Source organism: Balearica regulorum, chromosome 6, assembly GCF_011004875.1.
Source record: "Balearica regulorum gibbericeps isolate bBalReg1 chromosome 6, bBalReg1.pri, whole genome shotgun sequence".
Classification (NCBI taxonomy): domain Eukaryota; kingdom Metazoa; phylum Chordata; class Aves; order Gruiformes; family Gruidae; genus Balearica; species Balearica regulorum.
In genome coordinates this window covers 36,093,360-36,116,294 of record NC_046189.1, presented here as the reverse complement: position 1 = coordinate 36,116,294, position 22,935 = coordinate 36,093,360, and the positions used below count along the sequence as shown (strand labels likewise).

Genomic DNA, 22,935 nt, shown 5'->3' with positions numbered 1-22,935 from the left:
ATATATTTTGCCCCAAAATCTCTGCTTTCATTTATAAAGAAGTCTCTAGCCCCTTTGATCACAAAGAAAACCTTTGAAATGTGAAATGAGTTTAAATCGACGCAGCAATGTGTGCTCAACTCTTTAGACACCTGTAATAACAGTAGTTGGACGTGTGAACTGTCCTATTCACATCAGCAGAGTGCAAATTCTAAAGCCAAGTTAAATAGAGGACACATGGTCCAGTGATTAGATCATTATTTTGGCATTTGTGATGTTCAGGTTTAGTTTTCTGCTGATCCACAGAGTTATGGGAATTGGACAAGTCATTTGGCAGAAGGTTGAAACCGTGTCTGCTTCCCATGGGGGACCTGGAGTCTGGCTCGTGCCAGAATAGCAGGGCTCTGCCTCCTGCTCTCCTTTATCCCGCTTGCCATCTACGGTTAGATTCACACAGCATCACAGCATTTGGCCCCGAGACTGGAAATCAGTTAAAAATATGTGCAAATTACCAGATTGTGCTCTTTGAACAGACCAGGGTCTCAGAGTTCATTAACTCCACAAATTATGCATTTATAATTAAAATATATAGCAAATTAAAAGCAGTACAACAACAGAGCTGAACAGTGAAAGGAAAAGAGGTTCATCCTGTAACCACAGCACTGTATTGTTTCCCAATTAAGTACGGGTGTATTTGGATCAGCAACCCAGTGAAAAAGAACTCACTGTTTTCTCCCACCACACTTATGACAGATTCACAATGATACTTTGTCAGGTTACTCACTGAAATAGCTCTGGCCGCAATTTATACTTTTTATTTCATCAAAATCCTTGCCATGTTAAAACCCAGCAAATCCATAACTTTACGAATGCAGACCATTCTGTTGACTTCAAGAGGACTGTGAGGAGGAAGAAAAATCTGTACCTAGGTATGCTACTGAGAAATTTGGCCCTATACCATATTTATTCTGACCAAATAGAATCATATCTATCTATATGGGGCACCCATAATTTAAAAAGTTATAAAATGCTACCACTAAAAACCATCACAGGTATCAAACTTGGAGCAGAATAAAAGTTGTGTACAAGAATCAAATCTTCCCTCCCATTCCTCAGTCTGTTGATGCAAGCAAGAAGGGAATTTTTCCCTTCAAGTCGGCCTTTCATAGAAAGTGAGGCCATCCTATTTACTGCCAAGCTTCAGGTACCTTACAAGGATAAGGTCATATCTTTTAAGATGTACCATTAGCTACCTTACTGCTAGAGAAAATTAAAAAGGAAAATTGCCTGTCACACCCAGAGAGCTTAGCTGATGATGAAGGCTGAAGTCTGCTCAGATTTTCATTCCTGGGCTTAGACTTTAAGGTTACCTTATTTATTTATTTTCATGCACCTCAAGTGCTGTTTAAAATACAAAACCTACCAACTATTTGCTTTCTTGCAGACATGATAAATTGGGCTAGATTTTCAATGTGCTGCATATACACAACCCCAACTTTTAGGTGATCTGGAAGGGTCTCAGGTAATTTTATCTTTTTGATGGCATGTAATCTTCAGTGCTATAATGAGACACATTTTGTCTGTGTTTTCCCCTCACCATCTAACTCGTGGCTGGGCTGATGATGCCAGGATTGATGTGCCTAGGAAGAGACACTTGCTATTTTTTATTGCTTATATGTTATCTTTTAGTTTTACTATTATTTTTTCTGCACACTGTTTGGAGAGCAGTAGACCTATCACACTGCATCTCTTTCCAAGTGTCAGATTACTCATCCAAGCAATGACCTTACTTTACTTCGGGAAGCCTAAAGATGTGTTTGTTAAAATAGGCAATCGGACACGTTGAGATAGCCTGCCGAGCATGGTAACTTTCTCCACATGAAAGATGCTACAGAAAGTGATGTATTCTGAAGCATCCTTTTGCTTGGATAGCTGATAGCTGCCTCCTTCAGCATAGGTCCCATTTTACTGATACGTCTCAGCGAAATTTTTTAAGCCTTCAAGATATAAAGAAAAAGGATACATTAAAGTAACCATAAAAGTCTGTTTTAAACTAAGAGAAGCAAACAAGCTTGTTTGTTTGTAACATCTACTCATGCCTAGGTACAACAGACCTTGAGGGTTATTTCTGCTGGAGAGACGCATAAGCTATGGTTCTGTTAATAATGATGGTAATAATAATGATGGTAATAATAATGATGATAAGAACGAGAAGAAAAAATGTAACAGCATGCTCAAATTATCATCTGATCTCATTTTGTGAGCCATATAAGACCATTAAGTCCATAGAGAGATGGTCTGCCTGCCAGATGAGGCCAGCTTACTTGGTATCGTAGCCCATGCAGCACACAGTCCAGAGCCACGCTGGAAACTGGCAGGCATGCCACAGCGTAAGCCTGCGCGGGCGTGGAGTTATCTCAGGAGGCAGCCGGGCACTGGTAGGTTCTGAATGCCAATGTCATGACTTGAATTCTCCTGGGAAAAAAAACAGTCTTGGCAAGTTACCTTCACAACTTCAAAGCAAGATTTGCAAGTGGTTTTATTATACCAGTTAGTGGTCTTGGAAAAATTAGACAAGTTGTGAAACAGCTAAGCCATACTCAGATGATATCAAAATATCACATATTTCAAACCCAAACATCCTCTTCCTCCCTGCCCTCTCCCGATTTATAACCTTGATATGTGAGGGCCAGCACATAAGCAAAATGTCTGTCATCTTCAACAGACCACACAAAGCCCTTGGACTGCAACAGGATTTTCTCTCTAGTCGCTAGAAACTGGTTGATCCTTTTGTCCCCATCTATGGGGAAGAAGTACATCCAGCACACCACATTTAAAACAGTGATGACAATGCCCACCTAATGTCTGAGGGGGCCTGAAGTCATCAGATTGTGTGGTCCAACTTGGCACATACAGTACAAAAGAATTGCTTAGAGGAAAGAAGAGAATTTTCCTGACCGTAGAGAGCTCTTATTGCTGCCTTCCTCTATGGCACTTCCTTCGAGCTCTGTGGACTTGCTCCACCACTCCACTGTCATCAGCTTTGCAATCCATCTTCAAAACACTGTTGCTCCACATCGGTGCACACCCAGCTCCCTCCAAAACCCAGCTGGTCTTTGTCATCACAGAAGGGAGCCGCAATCAAAAACCTGACCTGTCTCACAACAGCAGCAACCACCCACCAGCTTTCAAGACAGTGTTTTGGTTAATGTCTGAGTAAAGGTAATCAGTGAATGAGAATCTCAAGAGAACTAAGCAAGGACAGAAGAACCACGGAGCATGTTTCCCTGTTACCATGTAAAATTACCTTACATGTACAAAGGTTCTTGGTGGCCAAATCACCTTCCAGGAATGGACTTATGGCAATAAACCCCATCCTGTGGCCAGTCTGTCATGTATACAGACACTCTGCAAGACCTTAACAAAGTGACAGCTTGATGCAATACCACAAGCTCCAAAAAGAAAAACAGAAATCCAGGTTTATGCAGCAAACTGTGCACTGGAAACCAAGATGATTCCAGGAAGCGAATGCCAATCAGCTTTACATTCTTAGGCCATTTCCTCTCCCCTTTCTACCATCCAACACACTTCTTATTTTTGCAAAAAAACAAAGGAGATATTGTGGGCCAAAACCCACATTTTTCTTTAGATCATCACGGAAAGTACACACAGTTTAATTTACAGACCAAAACAATCAACAATATGGAAATAGTATTTATCAAGAAATTCAGGTTTTATTCATAAATGCAGAATACTGCTATGCATAAAACATGATCTGAAACGTAGCTTTATGTATTTTTACTAGGCAAACTTAAACTTTGATTTACGTCCATTTCACTAAAACTTTATTGCTTCCTCGTCAGATAGGACAGATTCTTTTCTGTATCTTAGATGGTAAATATAGTTAATGTGCTGAGGCTGCAATGGATCAGCAGTGAAGCTGTTTAATAGTGATATAAATTATTTCAGTGACTTTTCCTGCAAGTGAGAGATGACTCCATGTGCTATAAACTAATACCAAAAGGAATGATGCTCTTTCATGCTAGCAAAGTGCCTGAGCTATATTGTTTTTGTATCCTGTTGGGGATGCTACAAATGCAGCATGTATTACAACTATATGCACTTAGGCCGTTTTTCTTCACTGTTTTTAATGCTCTCCTGCACTGAAAATTGAGTTTCAGTGTCTGAACGAAGGCAAAGCCAATTACTTTCTTTGAAACCTCTCTTTAAAGTCTGCAAATCCCAACAGATTTTTAAAAACCTTTCCATTAGCTTAAAAATATATTTAAAAATAATTATGCCTATCGAAACTGAGAAGTGCGAGGCATGAATGAAGCTGGATGGCTGGGGAGAGCCACGTGCACGTGCCTGCACGCCCTTTCCCACACTGCAGAGGCTGCTCAGCAATGCTCCATCTCTGTTAACCTGCCCCTGTCTCCAGAGACCATGTTACAGTTTCCAGAGCATTTTGTTCAACTTGCAGTTCAAGTGCACTTCTATTAGAAAACCAGTTTCTATTTGTCCGCAAATTGGTCACTTATAAAAGACCTTTCATGTGCATTGTGGTTCCTCAATAGAAATCACAGGAATACAGGGGAGCAGAGCAGACATTTATTACAGTGCCACAAAAATGTGCCATCAGACAGTTAACTGATGCAGAAGTTCATCCTGTGAGTAGTGTTCACCTATTCAGTACAGCCGTATTGTCTGTTCACTTTTGTCCTTGCTCCCATAGGAATTCATCCTCTCCTCCCTTGTACTTGTCCTAACAAACTTAACTGCAGTTTCCCTCTTTCTGTACCGCCCACCAAGGCAACTTTGGCGGTCCCTTTGCTGTTTGGTTTTATCCCTCCACTAGCTTGAGGGATCTCATACAGGACATCGGGACCTCACTTCCTGCTTTTCCTCTCTTCCCCAAGCACTCCTCCCAGCTGTTTCTCCCTCCTCTCCACCTCTTTGCATGATCTTAAACTGGCCACCTTCTTTACCATGTCCTCCATCTATTTCTCTGCAGACCAATGCTAACCTCTTTTCTCCTGTACCTCCAAATGCAACTATATGGTCTACAACTGCTTCCTCAGTTTCTTTCTCCATCACCAACCTTTTCATCCAGCTCCATCAATCTCTGTTCCACAGATACGATACAGAAGCTCCACAGCTAAGTTGTTCTCTCCTAAAGCCCCTTTCTCTCCCCATACCTGTATACCACACTGCCTCACGGACACTTGGCTCCTCACGTTTTCTCCTACATTTCCTGTTAAACCTATTCATTCCTTCTTTTATCCTGAACTGTACCCTGAGGCTTTCTATCTGCCTCTCCTTGTGTGTCACTCCTGAGCATCTGTGTCTATTCAGACTCATATCAGGAGTCATCAGCTCCCACAGGACCGGCGTTGCCATCTCTCCCTGCTGCCCTCCCATATTTCTATATTGTCGTTTCCTGCACGTGCTCCTCCTGAATGCACGTGCTGCTCTCGATGGCAGCAATGCAGGAGCCCTCTGCAGTCACTGGCAAAGCCTCTGCCTTGTCCTGGTGCAGCTGCAGTTCCACCACCTCCTCGGGCTGCTCTCACTGCTTTTCCACTCAGACAAACTTTTTGATTATAAAAAGATTTTAAAACACATTTTTAAAGTGTATGTGAAAAAAGTCTTCTTAAAGCTGCTTACTCGTTTTCACACAGACTGTAAAATACAGACAAACTAAGCATTTTCATCGTGAGACACAAACGGCCGACAGAGCCCCTCTCCTGCCCCGCACCGTCTGCCTCTCCCTTCCAGTGCCGTCCACCCTGACAGCAACGGGCACGCCACCGTCCCGCTCTCTCTGCATTACTCAGCGTCTATGCAGAAAACTCAGCCCTTCCCAGGTCTCCATTCTCTTTTCACCCTTCCAGCGGGTAATGCAAGAAATATTTGAGCTTTGTTTTCGAAATTTAGGTGAAAAGTACGGATGGTCTGCATCTCTTCTCCACCAACCTCTATGGAATGTTTTTTTTCAAGGGAGGAAGGGGACTGGGGGAGTCCCTATTGGCTAACTTCACGTTGGATATAAAGCTAATAAAAGCACCAATGTAACAGTTATTTCCCTATTGTTCATCCTGCTTTCCAACTACAGAACACATAAATAGGCAAGCACTGAAAAAACCGCACAAAACTGTGCTGGCAATATTATAAATGAAATATAATAATAAAGAACCCAAATTACATAAAATTTAAATATAATGATAAACATTTTGCACTTTGGAATATTTCTTCCCAAGTTTTCCCAGAAAAGTCTTCAGATATGTCTAAACTGACTGTCTCAGGAGGAGATTCTGTAAGTTATCAGTCTTTTCTGTAGTGGCTAAAGACTACCTTAAGACACAACAGAGAGTACTTAATCTGAGAGATCTCCAGTACTTTCAACATTATTTTATTTAAACCTATGATGAAAACTCAAGCTAACTGCATAGAAACCTCCAGGATGGTCTCAGGACAGCCCTCCATATTGTGGCTGAGGCAGGAACATCTCTTAAGGGAAAGTTCAAAATGCACCACAATATAAACCACATCAGCAAGTTCATGTTTTACCTGTCGTTCTGAGGGAGCTAGCACACTGATTTCCATTTCTGATCATGAGGTTTAAGGTTTCCAGTTCCTTCAATGCAAAAGTGAGATGCTTTTCATCACGTGCTTTGAGTCCTCCCTAGATTTTGAACCAAACCCTGGTGCAAATCTTGCTTTCCAAAACTGAAAACAGCTGCTGCCTTTCTTGTCCCACTGCCCCAGTCACCTCCAGAAGAGCCTGTAGAGGCCCCAGTTTCAAGTAACCTGCACCTTATTGCCAGAGTTTGGAGTATCGTAAGAACTTTAAGGACATGCTTGCAATTTTTGACAATTAAACAACCATTTGAACTGGGTGCCTACCTGCTGCAACATTCACCCTTTTCCACCTGAATGTACCATCTGTTCCGTTTACTGATTTTCCATTACACTTTAGCATTCTCCTCATCCTCCTTTCCATCAGCCAGATGATCCCAGTCCTCCAGGAACTCCAGCACATGAAACGTGCCCCAGAAAATGCCTTCATTCAAATGCTTTTCTTGCAAAGATCATTGCTATGATTTCCTTTTCTCTTGAACAACTCAGAGATTTCCACGGAAATTGGTGAGATTTATATAGCTAAGAATGAAAGTGTCTGTGTGTTTCCAGCATTTGCAGGAAGATAACAGTCAGTTTAGGTGGCTGACGTTAGTGGATGCAGCGCTGCCTACCCCCAGGCTAAACAACAGCTCCAGGAAGTTTTCCTTCCTCCACCCTCTTCTCCCATCAAAGTTTTCTTATTAAGGCTTCCAGTCCTATCGCTTCCCATGTAAAAGCAATGTCAAGGTGGAAGAGGCAGCTGGAAACCTCACTTTAAATGCTTACATTATTTAATATTTTTCTGATGTTTATTTCACCTGGAATGGTCTGGAAATGCACAGTTATTTACAGTGACTTATTACTTCCATTATTAGATATGATAACCGCAGAGAATAGACTGACATAATTCAAAATCCACAGAAAATGACAATAAATATCTCTGTCACGCCAGGCTGGCTTTTGCCTTCCTAGAAAGGCCTTTTCCATCCTGGGAGCCTTTGCTCAGCTGTACGGCAGGGCTGGATGCCCAGGAGAATTACACAATTTGTCCATGATTACAGTACCACACTAGCCCAGAAGAACTGGTAAAAGCAGAATTCATTCAGATGTTCCTTTTACATTTTCTGGATAAATAAAACTAAATTTGGGAGAAAAATATCAGGAATTTCTGAGCAATGAAGTTTTGTCCTAAAAATGCCAATTCGTGTAAGGGAGGCTGAAGTTGACTGCCTAAACTACTGACAAAATCCAAATTATTTCTGAAGTCTAGACTCACAAAAATTTTGGTTTTCAACTCTTGCCCCTCATTATTATTTCCTCTCCTTTTGCTTGAGGACACATTTGAGAATCAACATTTTTAAAAGCATAAGAAAAGGACAAGAACAGATACATGGGTTTTTTTCATGTACAGACAAGTTTTAAGTATAGGTAAAACTGAGAGATCACCCAGTCAGAGGTCTGTAGTTCATCTTGTCTCTCATTTTCCCCTGTGATTTTTTTTTTCTTTTTTGATTATCAAGAAAATCAATAAGGTTATGTCCAGTGATGTCTGGGACTTGTCTATCAACCCTCTATGCATGAAAAGTGATCGATTTCAATGATACTACAGAAAAAAAAGACTGCCATCATTTTTACAACCCAGGCTCTATGTTTGAACTTGACTAAGGTAATCAGTCTGTAATCCAATGCCTAGTGTCTCTTTCAGACCCCATTGCAGTGATGTCATGTGTTTACCCCTAGCATGGAAGAACACAGCATTTCCCACTTTTTCAACTCCCAGTTGGTTTATCAATTTTGAAAGAGCCATTTGACTAAACCCGTTGACAAAGTTGAAAGTTAAACAAAACAGTATTTTCTCTGTACTGCTGTCAACAGCTCCAGTTCCCCATAGTTAACCGATGGCTGCCAACTGCTCAGTGACTTCGCTCTCTTCAACGCTTCATTTGCGTACTGTTTTACTTTTTGCATTTTCTCAACATCTATAGGTCTTGCACATAGCGTAGCTGAGATCTCTACTGAATGAACTAGCTCTGCACTGACAGTGCTACAAAACAGGTAGGTCTCGTGTCTCGCTTCTTTTTCCTGCCTGCTGCTGTAGCCCATCCTGATCCTTGCCCTATATCTTTCTTTGTCATATCCGTAAGGTGCTAGACTGCAGATGCTGAGATCCAGTTCAGTCTCAGGTTTGCTTATGCCAAGTCAGTCCTGCTGACGAAGTGATGCAGAAACATTCTGAAAATGCATTGCAAGTCTGACACTTTGAAACTGCAGCACAGCCGCAGCTCAGCAGCACATATATTCATTTTTCTATATGTCCAACAGCTTGCACTGCCACCTGTCTCAAGAAACACCTGGGAAAGGGTGGGTTCTACATCCTGGCACTTTTGACCCATATGTCCACATAATATAATATGAACATATATTATGCAAGATGCCTATCTCTCTGCATGGGCTCCCTCAGTTTCTGACTCTTTGGCCAAATTTCTGATTGAGCTCCACTTGGAATTGGTACTTCATTGCTTCCTCCAGTCCCCTGACTTACGGTGTCCCCAGACCATGACCAGACAAAAGAGAGGGCCTCTCCAGCTCTTCAGTCTTAGCTTGCCCCTGCTTCACTCAAGGTCTCCTGGCAAAGCCAATGCAGCTTTCTTCTCTGTTTTCAGTGGGAGCAGGAAAGAATTGATAAAAAGACAACTTTCTTTTATTACAACTAGGAATTCATTCGTACCTTTTTTCCGTATCGAAATTACAGCTACCACTAGTGGAGGTAGAATGGTGAGTCATGTTGCAGCACAGTTTTCGTTATCTTCCCAGTATCAAGTGTTTGGTAGGAAAAAGCTGCAGTTCAACATTTATCATGAAAATACTTATGTTATTTAGTCTTTACATTTCAGTATTGTAATTTGGTAAGATATTTGGTCCTCATAGAAAAGAGTATTCATACATGTCATGAGTTCTCTATGAATGACTCCTATAGTACATCACAGAACAGAATACTCTGATTCAAACAACAACAACAAAAACAACATCTTTCTACTAAATTAATCTGTAACTATTTCACCAATTAATCCAAACTAATGAGGATGAAAAACCATTAGAGAGTGAACTACTGTAGTCTTGGTAGTAAAGTAACAAAACAGCCTGGGTTTTTTGGCTGTAATATTTTCAGTTGAATCATTTTTTCCTTTTGTTCACATTTGCACCACACTGTCAAAGAAAGCACTTCACCTACATTCAGCTCAGAGTAGTCTTACACTTCTGTTTTATTATCCATCCATTCAGAAACCATCTGCCCCAGTAACACTTCATCAGCAAATCTCTCTTGGTTGTGCATGTTCAGCTTCAAGTGGCATCACTAATTTTTTTTAAAATACAACATTTTTTTCTAGTAATTTCTGCACCGTTAGACTTGAATATGCATTTTTATATTCCTTAAAAAATTCCAGAAGTGCACACACATACGAGAAATAGGGGTCGCATTCCTTTCTGCATTGCAGTCCTGTCAGTCATTCCTATCTGTGCAAAATAAGTGCAGCATAAACAAAGTGCCAGGTCTGATTTGACATCAACTGTGCAATGCATAAATAAGGCGCAAAGCAGGGAATGACTGACCACAGAAACTTTATAGCAGTTTGCTGGGTAGGTACAGAAGTATGGAAATTCTGGGTGCCAATAACTTCATGTAAATAGGTTATGTAGAAATACAAGGCTGTATTTCCTACAGGTATACAGTATTTCTAGTATACATGTCACAGTTTCCTTAATACGTTATCTCTCTGAACATATGAAATTGATGGCTTTTGCACCATCTGTACCTAGAAGATGTATAGGATAGCAGAAGCTACAATGTCTGATATAAAAAATAAATAAAGTATCGAAAAAATAAGCCATTTCCTAAAATCCAATCAAAGCTGATTTCTAGCAGAAACAATAAAGCAATATCTCAACATGTTTACTCTTGAAAATACTCTGAGTAGAGAGATTGACTGTGTTAACCCTAAGTTAACATCTAGGCACATTTTAGTGCAATCCCTGGCACCAGTGGCGACAGTAACACTCTCTAGCTTTGTCCATATCTGCACTCCATCTACTCACATACTCTATGTCTAAGGAAATATTTTCTTTTATTGTTATTATTTTGTTTTCATATACTTATTTCTAGAATAAAAGACACACTTTCGAAAGAAGCAGCATGTTCCAGTGGGATCAGGACCAGCGCAGCAGCAAGGACATGAAGACTGAGGTTGAAGTCTGTGCCTGACTTGCTGTACAGTCTGGTTACTTACCTTCCGTTCGTCAACTTAACACTATATAAAAAGGATGCATTAGTAGAATTCTCTCCAATCTAAGCAAATATTGAGCATTACTATAAAATATGAGATATGGTCAGATGGGCTTTTCCAGTTCCTTGACTAACTGGTATGCCTTGGCTGAAACTTCCTCACTTGCAGAAGTCTGTGCCACCCACTGAATTTCTAGAAAAGTTAAAATAGATACAGACTGGTGGGTTAAGATGAAATGAAAAATTGGAAAACTGTCCAAGACTTTAGGTTCCCTGCGCTAACACTGAACAGCTCTGACAACCTCCTACTACACCAGGTAAGATAAGGACTGCTTGGAGCCATCCCACTGGCCAGCCGTGGGCAATTGCCATCTCCATGGACCTCTGCTTTGAGGGTACTGTCTCTTCATGATATTTCGATGAGTATTTAAGTATAGCTGGGGTTGAGTGCTGAGGGTCAAAAAATGCTATTCAAAGGACTTCAGAGAGAAGCAGGAGAAACATCCTCAACAGCTATTGTGCTATAACTCAGGATTATAATATGTACCTGACTAGCTGGAAGGGCACCAGTAGTATTTCACAGAATCATAGAATGGTTTGGGTTGGAAGGGACCTCAAAGATCATCTAGTTCCAACCCCCCTGCATCGGGCAGGGACACCTTCCACTAGACCACGTTGCCCAAAGCCTCATCCAACCTGGCCTTGAACACTTCCAGGGACGGGGCCTCCACAACCTCTCTGGGCAACCTGGTCCGGTGCCTCACCACTCTAACGGTAAAGAATTTCTTTCTAACAACTAATCTAAATCGACCCTCCTTCAGCTTGAACCCATTACCCCTTGTCCTGTCACTACACTCCCTGATAAACAGTCCCTCTCCAGCTTTCCTGTAGGCCCCTTCAGATACTGGAATGCTGCAATTAGATCTCCCCGGAGCCGCCTTTTCTCCAGGCTGAACAATCCCGCTCTCTCAGCCTGTCCTCACAGGAGAGGTGCTCCAGCCCTCTGATCAGCTTCGTGGCCCTCCTCTGGACTCGCTCCAACAGCTCCATGTCTCTCCTGTACTGGGACCCCCAGAGCTGGACGCAGTACTGCAGGTGGGGTCTCACAAGAGCGGAGCAGAGGGGCAGGATCCCCTCCCTCGACCTGCTGGTCACGCCTCTTTTGATGCAGCCCAGGACACGGTTGGCTTTCTGGGCTGCAAGCGCACACTGCCAGCTCATGTTGAGCTTCTCATCAATCAATACCCCCAAGTCCTTCTCCTCAGGGCTGCTTTCAATCCATTCCTCGCCCAGCCTATAGTCGTGCTTGGGATTGCGCCGACCCACGTGCGGGACCTTGCACTTGGCCTTGTTGAACTTCATGCAGTTTGCACAGGCCCACCTCTCCAGCCTGTCCAGGTCCCTCTGGATGGCATCCCTTCCCTCCAGCGTGTCGACCGCACCACACAGCTTGGTGTCATTGGCAAACTTGCTGAGGGTGCACTCAATCCCACTGTCCATGTTGCCAACAAAGATGTTGAACATTTAACCTCCTCCATACCAATAACAGAAGAGCTCACAGTGGTAGCCAGAAATTGCACCTTTTCACACAAGAAAGAAGCAGAGAAGGTAACAGGGTGTGGAAAGGAAATGCAGCTGAAAACTTTGGTAGTAAAGGGTACATAAAACATTCCTAAATGTAACTTTCATTAGAATCTGAGTACTGAACAAATTAACAGAGCTCAGAGAAATAAAATGGGAAGTGAGCAGGAATTTTGCTGGGCCCAGAAGGGAAGCCATGAGTGAACATTTGTCTCTCTTAGATAATCAATTCTCTACATATGCACAGACTGTAGTTTAAAATATTGAACATTGTTTTCATTTAGAACCATTGTAGGGTCTACTAAGGAAACACATTTTGTTAGATTCACCAGTGTAATGGATTTGCTCTATTCTGAAATTAGCATACTCAATTCTACCTAGACTTGCATCTTAATAGACTTTACTGAGCAAATGCATAAATAAGAAGTTTTCATCCATCATCCCTCTGACAAGCAAGTTAAAGTCACTTTTAATCCCTGCATAATAAATGGGATTAAGCATTTCTACATAGGGTTTTATCATGCCAGTTTACAGTGGACAAATTCTCCCAACTGACAATCTACCTTTTTCCACTCTTCTTGCTTGATTACTAGGTTTAATACCTCATGCAAGTACCTTTCACTCTTCCAGTGAGTCAGCTACTTGACAGTCTACACTGCCGAGGTACTCTCTGATGGAGTTCATGGGCTACTATTACTAGCAAAGCTTTTGATTTCTGGAAAATAGTAGAAGGGCAAATGATACAGAAAAAGAAAAGCAGGTTAAACACCCAGTTAGAAAGAACTGAAAAGCACAAGTAAAAGGAGGGAGGATAGTCTTTTTAGAGACCACTGAATAAAGGCTCTTTTTCCATGAACCTTACTGAACTCCTCATTCAACATCTGGCTTTCTTCGATATGTACATTTCCTCTCAGTTCCTCATCTATATAAAATGCAAAATATTTCCTTACTTTGTGGGACATATTGTGACCATGATACATAATCATATGCAATGACTACCAGCACACATTGTGAACAGAAAGTGCTAAAAACAGGTTTGGAGCCTCTCAGCACCGTGATTTTTATCCTTCCGCTTCCCGTTGTTCCCCCATTAAATCAGTACGATGAAAATGCGATTAGGTGAACCTCACAGTTTTGCACCAGAATTGAAGGAAGAGAAGAGCACTTACCATATAAGGCCAGTAAATAACTACTTGGGACAGGTCGAGTTCAAGACCAAACTAAGGAAATACATCATGCTTAATACCAAGACCCCTTCATTTTCTCAGTCTTCACCCCCAAAGATGCTTTTCATCAGAGGCATTAGCTGCTCACCACTTGCTGATTAGCAGATATCTCATATGCTTTTCAGAAAGCTATAGTATCCCTGGCACAGCACCAAGGCTGACGCTGAAGGCCACAGGGTGAAAACACGCATGCTGATGTTGTGTATCCAACCCCAAAATGAGGGTGGGTACAACTGATGATTCTTAAGAGAACATAGGTAAAAACAGACCATTAAACCATTTTGATAACATCAGGGAGAGGCACTGGGAAGAAAGGAGGCCAGAGACTGCACAGTTGCTTTGTTCTGGTAAAACTAAAAATTTGACACTAACCACCACATCAAATGTCCAAGGTATGGGCTGCAAAGGCTTCTCCAGCCGCCAGCACCTGAACTTCCTAAAAGATTAGATCATTACTGCAAGGAAGGTGGCTCCTCCCCAACTCTCCAAACTAGTGTTGACATTTCAAGGGGACATAAAAGCAAGTCCTATTTTCTCCCAAGAGGAACATCGAGTAAGGGTCCAAAGAACATTTGTATTTATTCTTCTATGTACATGTGTTTTTTTCTTTTGCCTAATTCTTGAGTCTGAATTATATACAATCAAATTTTCAGAATCCCTCAAATAATTCAGCAAAAGAAATCCGTTTCAATAGGCTACATGCCTTTGCTGAGGTAAAATAGTCCTTATAATGTCTCAGGTAAACCTAAGTTGAAAGTATGTGAGAATATTTTCAATTCAATTATTAACAGACTGGAAAAAAACCCGAAGTAAAAACTGTGAATTCAAATTTATGTCAGCTCATTGAAGACAGAGAAAAGATTTGAACACATTTCCATGTTTCTTCTTCATTGGGAAAAGTAATTTAAGTCATGTGCATAATACCACTGACATTTCAATATTTTAAAACTTCTTCACTAGTTCTGGGGGGTTTTTTTGATATCTGTAATAAGACCAAATTCAATATAATCATATGATTTACTTTTCTTTTTTTTTTCACCTGTGATTTACTGCTCAAGTTCCCAAACAAAAAAAAAAATCTGAAAACAGGGAGCAAGAGATACATCTAGCATAATGTCTTCATCTGTGCAGCTACCTACAACTCTGTCAAGACAGAATTGGTATTCTGAAAATGATTAAAGTCTCACTGTAAGCAGACATGAGCCTCAAAGCTCAGACCCTGAAAGATTCTCCTAATGCACAGAAGTGCTGGACACTGGTCTCCTGCTGTATATATGATCACAAGAAACAGTCTGATTTTGTAAAGGGCTTGGGTAATGTTCTTCATTCCTCCCTCCTTTTTTTTTTTTTTTACATAGAAGGGTGATGATTCTTGCTTAACTCAGTAAAACATTTTGAGATCAATAGATGAAAAGGTTGATACATGCATTTAGAAATATTACTGAGTACTTTGCAGCAGATAGCAGTGTGCCTGAAAGCATGCCAAATGCCCCATTTCTTATTCTACGATTTAGAATGAGCCAGAGAATGCTGCAGGATCATGATTAAACTTTTAAATGTCACATCTACTAAACAGCAATATCAGTCAGTCATTGAGACAGTGTTATATGAACTTAGCTCACAACAGTGAATGAATTATACAACTCTTTTCCCATAATTTGTTTCAATAGTATATGTACACCTCATAGCTATAGTCAATCACTGTGTTCCTCATTTAAGGAGTGTGAAAAATAAACAGTCTTTATTCAGCCCCACTTCAGGGAAAAAAATTACGTATATTTTATACACTGAACAGCACACGGTATTATCTCTATACACATCAGCTCCTTGGGATTTCAGGCCTATAAAAATCAATAACAATGATGCCAGACTGAGTCTTGACCTATTTGCACCACAGGAACTGTCTCCTACAAACGCTATACAAGGTCAAGAAATGATGAGCTGCTAATTATGAGACAATGACAAGTGATGCAAGACTATTTTGTTATATCCTAACTTTTTCTTATGATTTTTTTTTACTTCATTATAAATCTGTTTATCTAAGTTAATGCCTTCCTTATTATATAGTACTTGTATTTAGATTTTGACAGACAAAACCATAGGATATAGTTCATAACGTCTGATCTGCCAGTATCACAGCATTTGTAAATATCAAAAATCAATCAAAAGAGAAGTCAACTTGATGTGCTTAGTCACAGATCAGAGCCTTTGTCTGATCGCTGGAAACAACCACAAAAATTTGTCTTAGAGCAAGGAAAAAAGGCATTGCTTAACTTTCTATACTTATCCATGCCACAGTAAATGCTCACTCCCATGGCAGAGCTGGGTGTGTTTCTACAGTTATGCTCACTGACAGTCATCAGTAGTTGAAACCAAATAATCAGAAAGAATTCAGGTTCAAATTGTCCTAAATTGATTCAACTGTATTGTAACCCAGCTCTGCCTTTCTCCAGCCACCATTGCTCATTCTTAGGCAGAGCTGGCCAGCTAGAAGCCTTTCACCAGGAGAGCTTGTCTTTGCTCACACCACTATAGCCTGCCTCCAGATTGCCTACTTTTTTGCCTCACCAATGACAAATGAAGGAACATCCCACAGATAAATCAAATCCAACAAATGCTGGTTCTCCTTAGGGGAAGGCTGTACTCTAAATATCTGCTGACACTTTAAAGAAATGAAATTCCTTTTCAAATGGGAAAAACATAGAGGCACCTCAATACTTTAAGCAACTTTTCCAAAAACTGAAATGTTGAATCAGAAAGCGATGAAACACATCAAGAAAGTTCCAGTCAGTTGAAACAGTACCTGTCCCCTCCTGAACAACCTTCAAGGACCAAAAGTAAAATGCATTAGTTTTCTCTGAAAATACAGCAATTTGTTTTCTTTCTTTTAAGTCCATTTGATGACAATAACAAACCTCCACAGGATTGTTCTAATATCTTCCTTGGGCAAAATCCACAAGCCAGTCTTTTCAGAGCTACTGTAGAACAGAATGGGAACAGAAAGGTCTCTCCTGGGGTCTTCCAGAAGTCAAATTCAGACTTTGATTTGGGACAGATGCATTTACATGTCAGGAACAATTTCTCCTTCTATACATAAGATTAGCAGCAAGGAGAGCCTTAGAAGTTCAGACAAAAAAAACTGCCCGACCTTGAGATGTGAAGGTCACTCAAACCCTGCTGGACTGCAAAACTTTAATCTTGTGATAGGGAGGGCACAAGTGGAAGATAGTGCCAAATTCTGCTCTCAGCCACTGTAAAGCTTAAGCAATTCCTTTTACATTTCAGTGTAAAAGCAAAATTTGGAGCAGTGACCTTCAGCTTTCTTCCCCAGCCACACATCATACCCCCTACGTGAAGGTGACTCCATGGAGCGCTATTAGCACCGCAGGAAGCAGAGCTCCCAGAGGCTCCCTCGGGTTTCACCATCTTCCCTTCCTTTCCCTCCTGCTGCTCCCTAATTGTGCTTTTAAAGGAAGGACACTAACAGCTAGCATGTTTCTGATTAAAGGCATAAATGTCTTCAGACTGCTGTTAGCTTTGTCTCTTCCTGTATTTTTAAACCATTGCATGAAGGGTTAAAATGCACAGACCTAACTAATAACTGGAGCTACATGACTAAATTTCTGTGCTTGTTCCTAAGCAGTAATTTTTGTCTGACTGACAAGGTCCTTCTCTCTCTGAGTAGCAGGGTCACAGAAGCCACCAGTCAATTACCCTTTCCCAGTCCAATGACTGCCTTTTCACCTCTCTGACTGAAAGGACTTAACAGTGTTATTCACACTTCCACTAGTGTAAAGCTTTTCATGATCTTTATGGATAAGAGATATTCTTCAGATAAAAGCCAGAATCTTCGTGATGTACTGTTTTCTTTCTGGCACACTTGCATTGCTCTATTATAGCACAGGTGGAGTTACAAAGTCACCAGATGTCCATTTATTCTTATTTCTTCCTCACCCTCTTTTATTTCCCTCTTCTGCTGTGGCTTCATAGACTTGAATAACAGGGAGAAGTAAAAAAACGCTGAGCAGTATATGCATGCCTGGCTCCATTCTCTTTATTGGAATTGCACTAGGGATTAATTTAGGCATAACCTCTTTTCATTAGTTGTACAGTAAGTAGAGATGCTAAGCAACACTGGTCCAAAGATATTCAATTTACAAGCCACAGCTCATCACAGTACCACTGTACATGGTTATGTTACATCTATAAAGAGTGGAACTAGAAATAAAATAATTAGACGCATGAAGCCACAGCCCTTAACCAAAGGGAGATAGTGGTAAAAGCTGAGTTATGAGTCACAGGTATTGAGTTATAGTATTTATTCTGATACTGTGCACTACAGTAAGTTTTTCAAAGTTATATCTTCAAAGCTTGATCACCAGGTCAGCTAATAAAACCTTCCTTCCCAGTCAGGCTTCCTGTATAGTGGAAGACAATGGAGACAATGGAGATAATTATTAATTACAGACTGTATTTGATGGTGGAAGGGAGTTTTGTATTTAGCTGTTGCTACAAGCATATCACTGGCAGATCCACATTGCTCACAGAAGCTTGACAGTTCTCCTAGGTATCATGAAAGGAAAATGTCCATGACTTGTTCATTTGAGAAGGTAATTCTTGCTTTCCATAATCACCTTCCTCTTTGTTGCCTGCACATTGTTCTGGCATCACTGGTCTGAGAGGTATCCAATAATTTAAACATATGGTTTCAATGATGTGGAATGGCTATCTCATTTACATAAAGGTCAAAAGCAGAGGTGTGCAAAGTGCTGCAAATACAGAGCTGACTGGGCTCTCTTTTTCTATTTTCTTTGAAAGGCAAGAATCTTTCCAGACAGAAGCAATGTTAAGCACTTACTTGCCCTACGTGGAATCAACACTAATAGCCTAAGTTTACTCACAGTTGCAAGGCTACTGCCATGAGTAGAATTACCCCAAGACTGATTTTGACTCTGTTCACAAAGTAACGGGAGTAACCAGTTGATACCTCAGGTTTACAAAACAGTTATTATGTTCAGACTTTCAATTCATACTGTCTGTAAGAGGGCTAAGAAGTAAAATAGCCAGTCATGAAAGACATAATATCCCTAAGTGTGAAGAAAACAGAACAGTTATATGCACTAATTAAGACATCCTTTGGCCAAATTTTGTCATGAAGCTGTATTTGACTTTGTATCAGCCAACTTGATCTGTGAGGTTTTTGGAGATTTATATGCATGAAGTGTATGAAAAGAGACTGGTAAAATTAATACACTGCTTGCCCTTCTTAGTCTAAACTTTGATAAGCAGTCTAACCTAAAGAACACACCATGACTCACTCCTCACCTGGGGTTTTTTTAATCTATAAACATGTCTACTACCAAAGACATTAGCAAAAATTTAAAAATAAATTCTGGCATACAAGATTGGTAAGATTTAAGTTCACACAGCTCTCTTCTAGACCTGGTAAGAGAATGCAGAGTCCCATTGCTGAGTCCATCTCTAAACTGAAAAGACTAATTTATCTATTTTTACATCTTCCAATTTTCTTTTAAGTGCATTATTTAAAACATATAGTGGGCTACATAGGATGGTGAAGTGAACTCTGATGACATCTTGGATAGGGTCTGAAAGGACATGAAGTGGGACCAAATGTGATAGCCGCTGAGCTGATAAATAAAGTGATTTTTCAGGGTAAAATATTTAAAGATATGCCAGATCTCTCAGATTCTGCTCCCCAACTAAATGAAGACAGCATATTCCACATGAGGCCTGACCATAAGAAGTTAAAGATTCAGGCTTTCCTGAACAATTACAAAGTAGGTAGAAAAAGACTATTATTAACCATAGTTTGATGTTGTGGAGATGTTGAGAACTGTGACCATAACTAACTCTCATGCTGAAGCCAGCAGAGGCTGTAGAGAAAGTGAGCCGACTGTAGAAGTTTGCACCAGAGATTTTTAACATCTTTGAGGCTACTCCGAAACCAGTGTGCCACAGGACTGGCAGGCACTGCGAAGAGAAGGGCCGTGCCACTTCATGGGCATACAGCATCTTGACCATGAAGGCAGTAACTACAGACCGGTAACATTGATGGCTATGAATCTTCACTGCAAGTAATTTCCTAGCAATGTTTCACTGACCTCGGTTTCAAAGTGTTTATTTTTGCAGGTCATCATAATCCACTTCTTCTCTCCATAAAGGAATGTGTGTGTATAAAGATGCTACTAGGTGTTGGGTCACTCCCAAATTGTGCTAGACACTCTGTCAACAGCATGCCACGCTGCCCCTTGAAACACAACACAAAGGCAGAGTAAGATAGGGGAAGGACTAAAACAAATATGCTAAGTGCTAGGTGTTCAGAGCGATAAGCTCTCTGGCACTGACCCAGAAACTCTAGTCCAGGTGAACTCTAGTTGGCGAGCAGTGCTGTCAATGTCAATACATAATCAAACCTCAGGATGTGGAAGAGTCATGCAGCCCATGGCCAGACCGATGAAGGCCTTATTGGTCACATTACTATTAAATACACTGCATTGCCACCCTTTACTATCAGTTTTCTCACCAGCATCACCACAAAAGCAGAATGAAAAAGGATGGAGAGGTCTTCTTGCTCCAGCTAAGGAGGATAGCAAGAATATCACTAATCAAAGCCACAAAGATGCTTCTAATACCTGCAGATAATGACATCAGTGAGATATTACTTCCTCCACATCAGTAAGAAGCTCATCCTTAAGCAGGAGAAGTAGATTAGCAGGGAACTTTGCTACTCCTGCTCTTGTAAGCCTTGAGAGTTCATGCACATAGCAGGTGACCTATCCCTCATCACAGGCATGCAAATGCCAGACATCAAAGAACACTTCTAACTGAATTCTCAGGATAATTAATTTTCACCAGGAAATGTTTTAACCTTTTAATCCATCTAAGCTAATAGATAGTAATGGCCTTCATTATTGCAACATCAGAACAGCTCCCCATCTTTTAACATATGAAGGCCTGTCACCACTTTTTGTGAAGTAAGGAAGTACTAACCACCCTCTTGGACAGAGGTGAAGCACCAGGCAAATGCCAACTAAATAAACTTTTCAATTTCATGTATGAAACTGTGCCTGAAAAGGCCATCATTTCTGGTGGACACCATCCTCTGGAGAATGGTTTCAAGTGTCCAAGGGGTAAGGTCCCACCATTTATACTAGTCATGCCAGCACGCGCCCCCAATACCAGCATCGCCCGTGTAAAGGCAGCCTTTCTCCCAGCTCTGCAGGCAGCATTACAACTTCATTCCGCTCAGCCGAGGAGCTCATTTGTTCACTGCACAGGGAATGAAATGTGCTGTTCCTTCTCACAACAGACACTTTCTTCCACAGAAATAAATTTTGGAAGTTTAAAACTGCCGTTTCCCACAAAACATTGCCTATCTGTTTACCACCTACGCAGGAAAGATGCTCACTCTGGCTCCAGGGAGCTGAGAAAAGCCAGAAGGGACCATTAACCCCTCGGAGAGATCTCCCAATTCGTACAGCGCTGTGTCAATAGCAGTCTGGCAGCATTCTCACAGCTCAAAATGGGCTTGAACCAAAACTCCAGATCTAAAAAAACCTTAATTCTCTTTGGCCTGATGAGTCAGTGTCTGGAATTCGAAAGAGGATTCAAATCTGAGTTTACAAGTTTGATAGTTGATATAATGAAGCAAGCCAGTGCCTCTGACCTGAATTACCTGAGAGCCACAGTCCAAACCTCCCCACTGAGCTGGGCAGCTCAGGTACAGCACGGATGTTCCAGGCAGTCATCGATCCCCTTTGTCAGAAGGAGGCAAAAAAAGTTTCCGTAACATGAGGCAGCACTCAGCAGTAATCTGTTCTCTACATCTTTTGCTTTCAAGAGCCGAAAAATTCACTAGAGTAATTCAAAATTGGAAGATGTAAAGGGTCAAATGAAAAAAGCCCACCCAGTATCACACCTCTAATTTCTTTAGTGAATCACAATGCATGAGGGGATTTCTGTTGTCTTCCAAGTCTGACAGCAGAGATTGGATTTATGCAAATTATAAGGTTAAAATAATTAGAGATAGGTCAAAGGTATAAATCAAACAACCAAAGCTGACATGTCTAAAATTCTGCATGCGAAACAATCAAGGTGTTTAAAGTCAAAACATTTATTGGTGCTTATTTGTATAGAGCAAAATTTAAGGAAGGATTTGCTAAACTACCTGGTTGTTGATATCATTTTTGTCTGTATATTTTACAGGTCTCACAAGGGAAGACAAAGTTCGCTCTCATCTGTATTTCTGCAGCACAATTAATGTTTATGGAGTTGCCGGTGAAAACTTCAGTCCCCTTCCCCATCTCTAATTTAAACACAGCAAGGAGAAATTATTTGGGAACAAAATGCTGCAGCAAGAGTAAAGTTGAAAACCAAATCCTTGAAAAACTAAAAGTATATGTAATCCACTTACACATATGCTGCGTTGCCTGCATTTTGGTACACTGTTGTGGCTGAAATGCTATGTTCACAGCCTGCAACAGGTAAAAGAACAGGAGGAGTCAAGTTCTGCTCTTCCACGGTGTTGCAAGTCTACAGAGACTGCGCCCAAAACCACTCAAGAAATGGATTACCACAGCTCTGCAAAGCAGCACATCTCAGCCATAACCCAGCAACACAGTCCCAAAATGGTGGAAAGGATGGTGAAAACAAAGCCCCGATTTAAGCAGGTGAATAAAAAATTACAACCCTATTTTGTAAAAATGACAAGTGGTGTTTGCTTTCTGTGGAAAAGTCACTGTTTCCTGAAAAAAAGGAAAAAAAAAAAAAAAAACCAAAACCAAAACAAAATAAATTTTGTCTTGAAAACTTAAATACTTTTGTCCAAAGTGCGCTTTCATCAGAGTCCCCCACCCAGGAGCTCTTCAGAATGGCTGGATCAGTCCTGCTCCAAACCAGGGTTTTCAACACAAAAGGAGAACATCCCAACAGCTAGCTCACGGGGAAAGTGAAGCACTGTATAGCTACTGTACAAATTCCAGGAAACTTCACAGCACAAGATGAAATTTTTCAGGTTTGGACTCAGACATTTCATGAAAGAAAAAAGCTATTTTGCAGGTAGCCGTAGTGAAAAGTCATTTGCCATGGAATAAACTTGGTGACGACTTGCCTGCATCTGCATTGCTTGTTCTTTCATAATTGTTTGATCAATATCCTATGAATAGATATAGAGTGGATGGAAGAAGAAACATGCCTTTCAACTATGCATTTGTGTTATCTGAAATT

The 22,935-nt window shown here is 40.8% G+C and overlaps 1 long non-coding RNA gene across 1 annotated transcript in view; it reads right to left on the bottom strand.

Moving 5' to 3' along the window:
- LOC142602389 (uncharacterized) overlaps positions 1-22,935 on the bottom strand; it is a 171,669-nt gene that overhangs the window by 7,930 nt on the left and 140,804 nt on the right. The gene's annotated exons all lie outside the window — the stretch shown is intronic.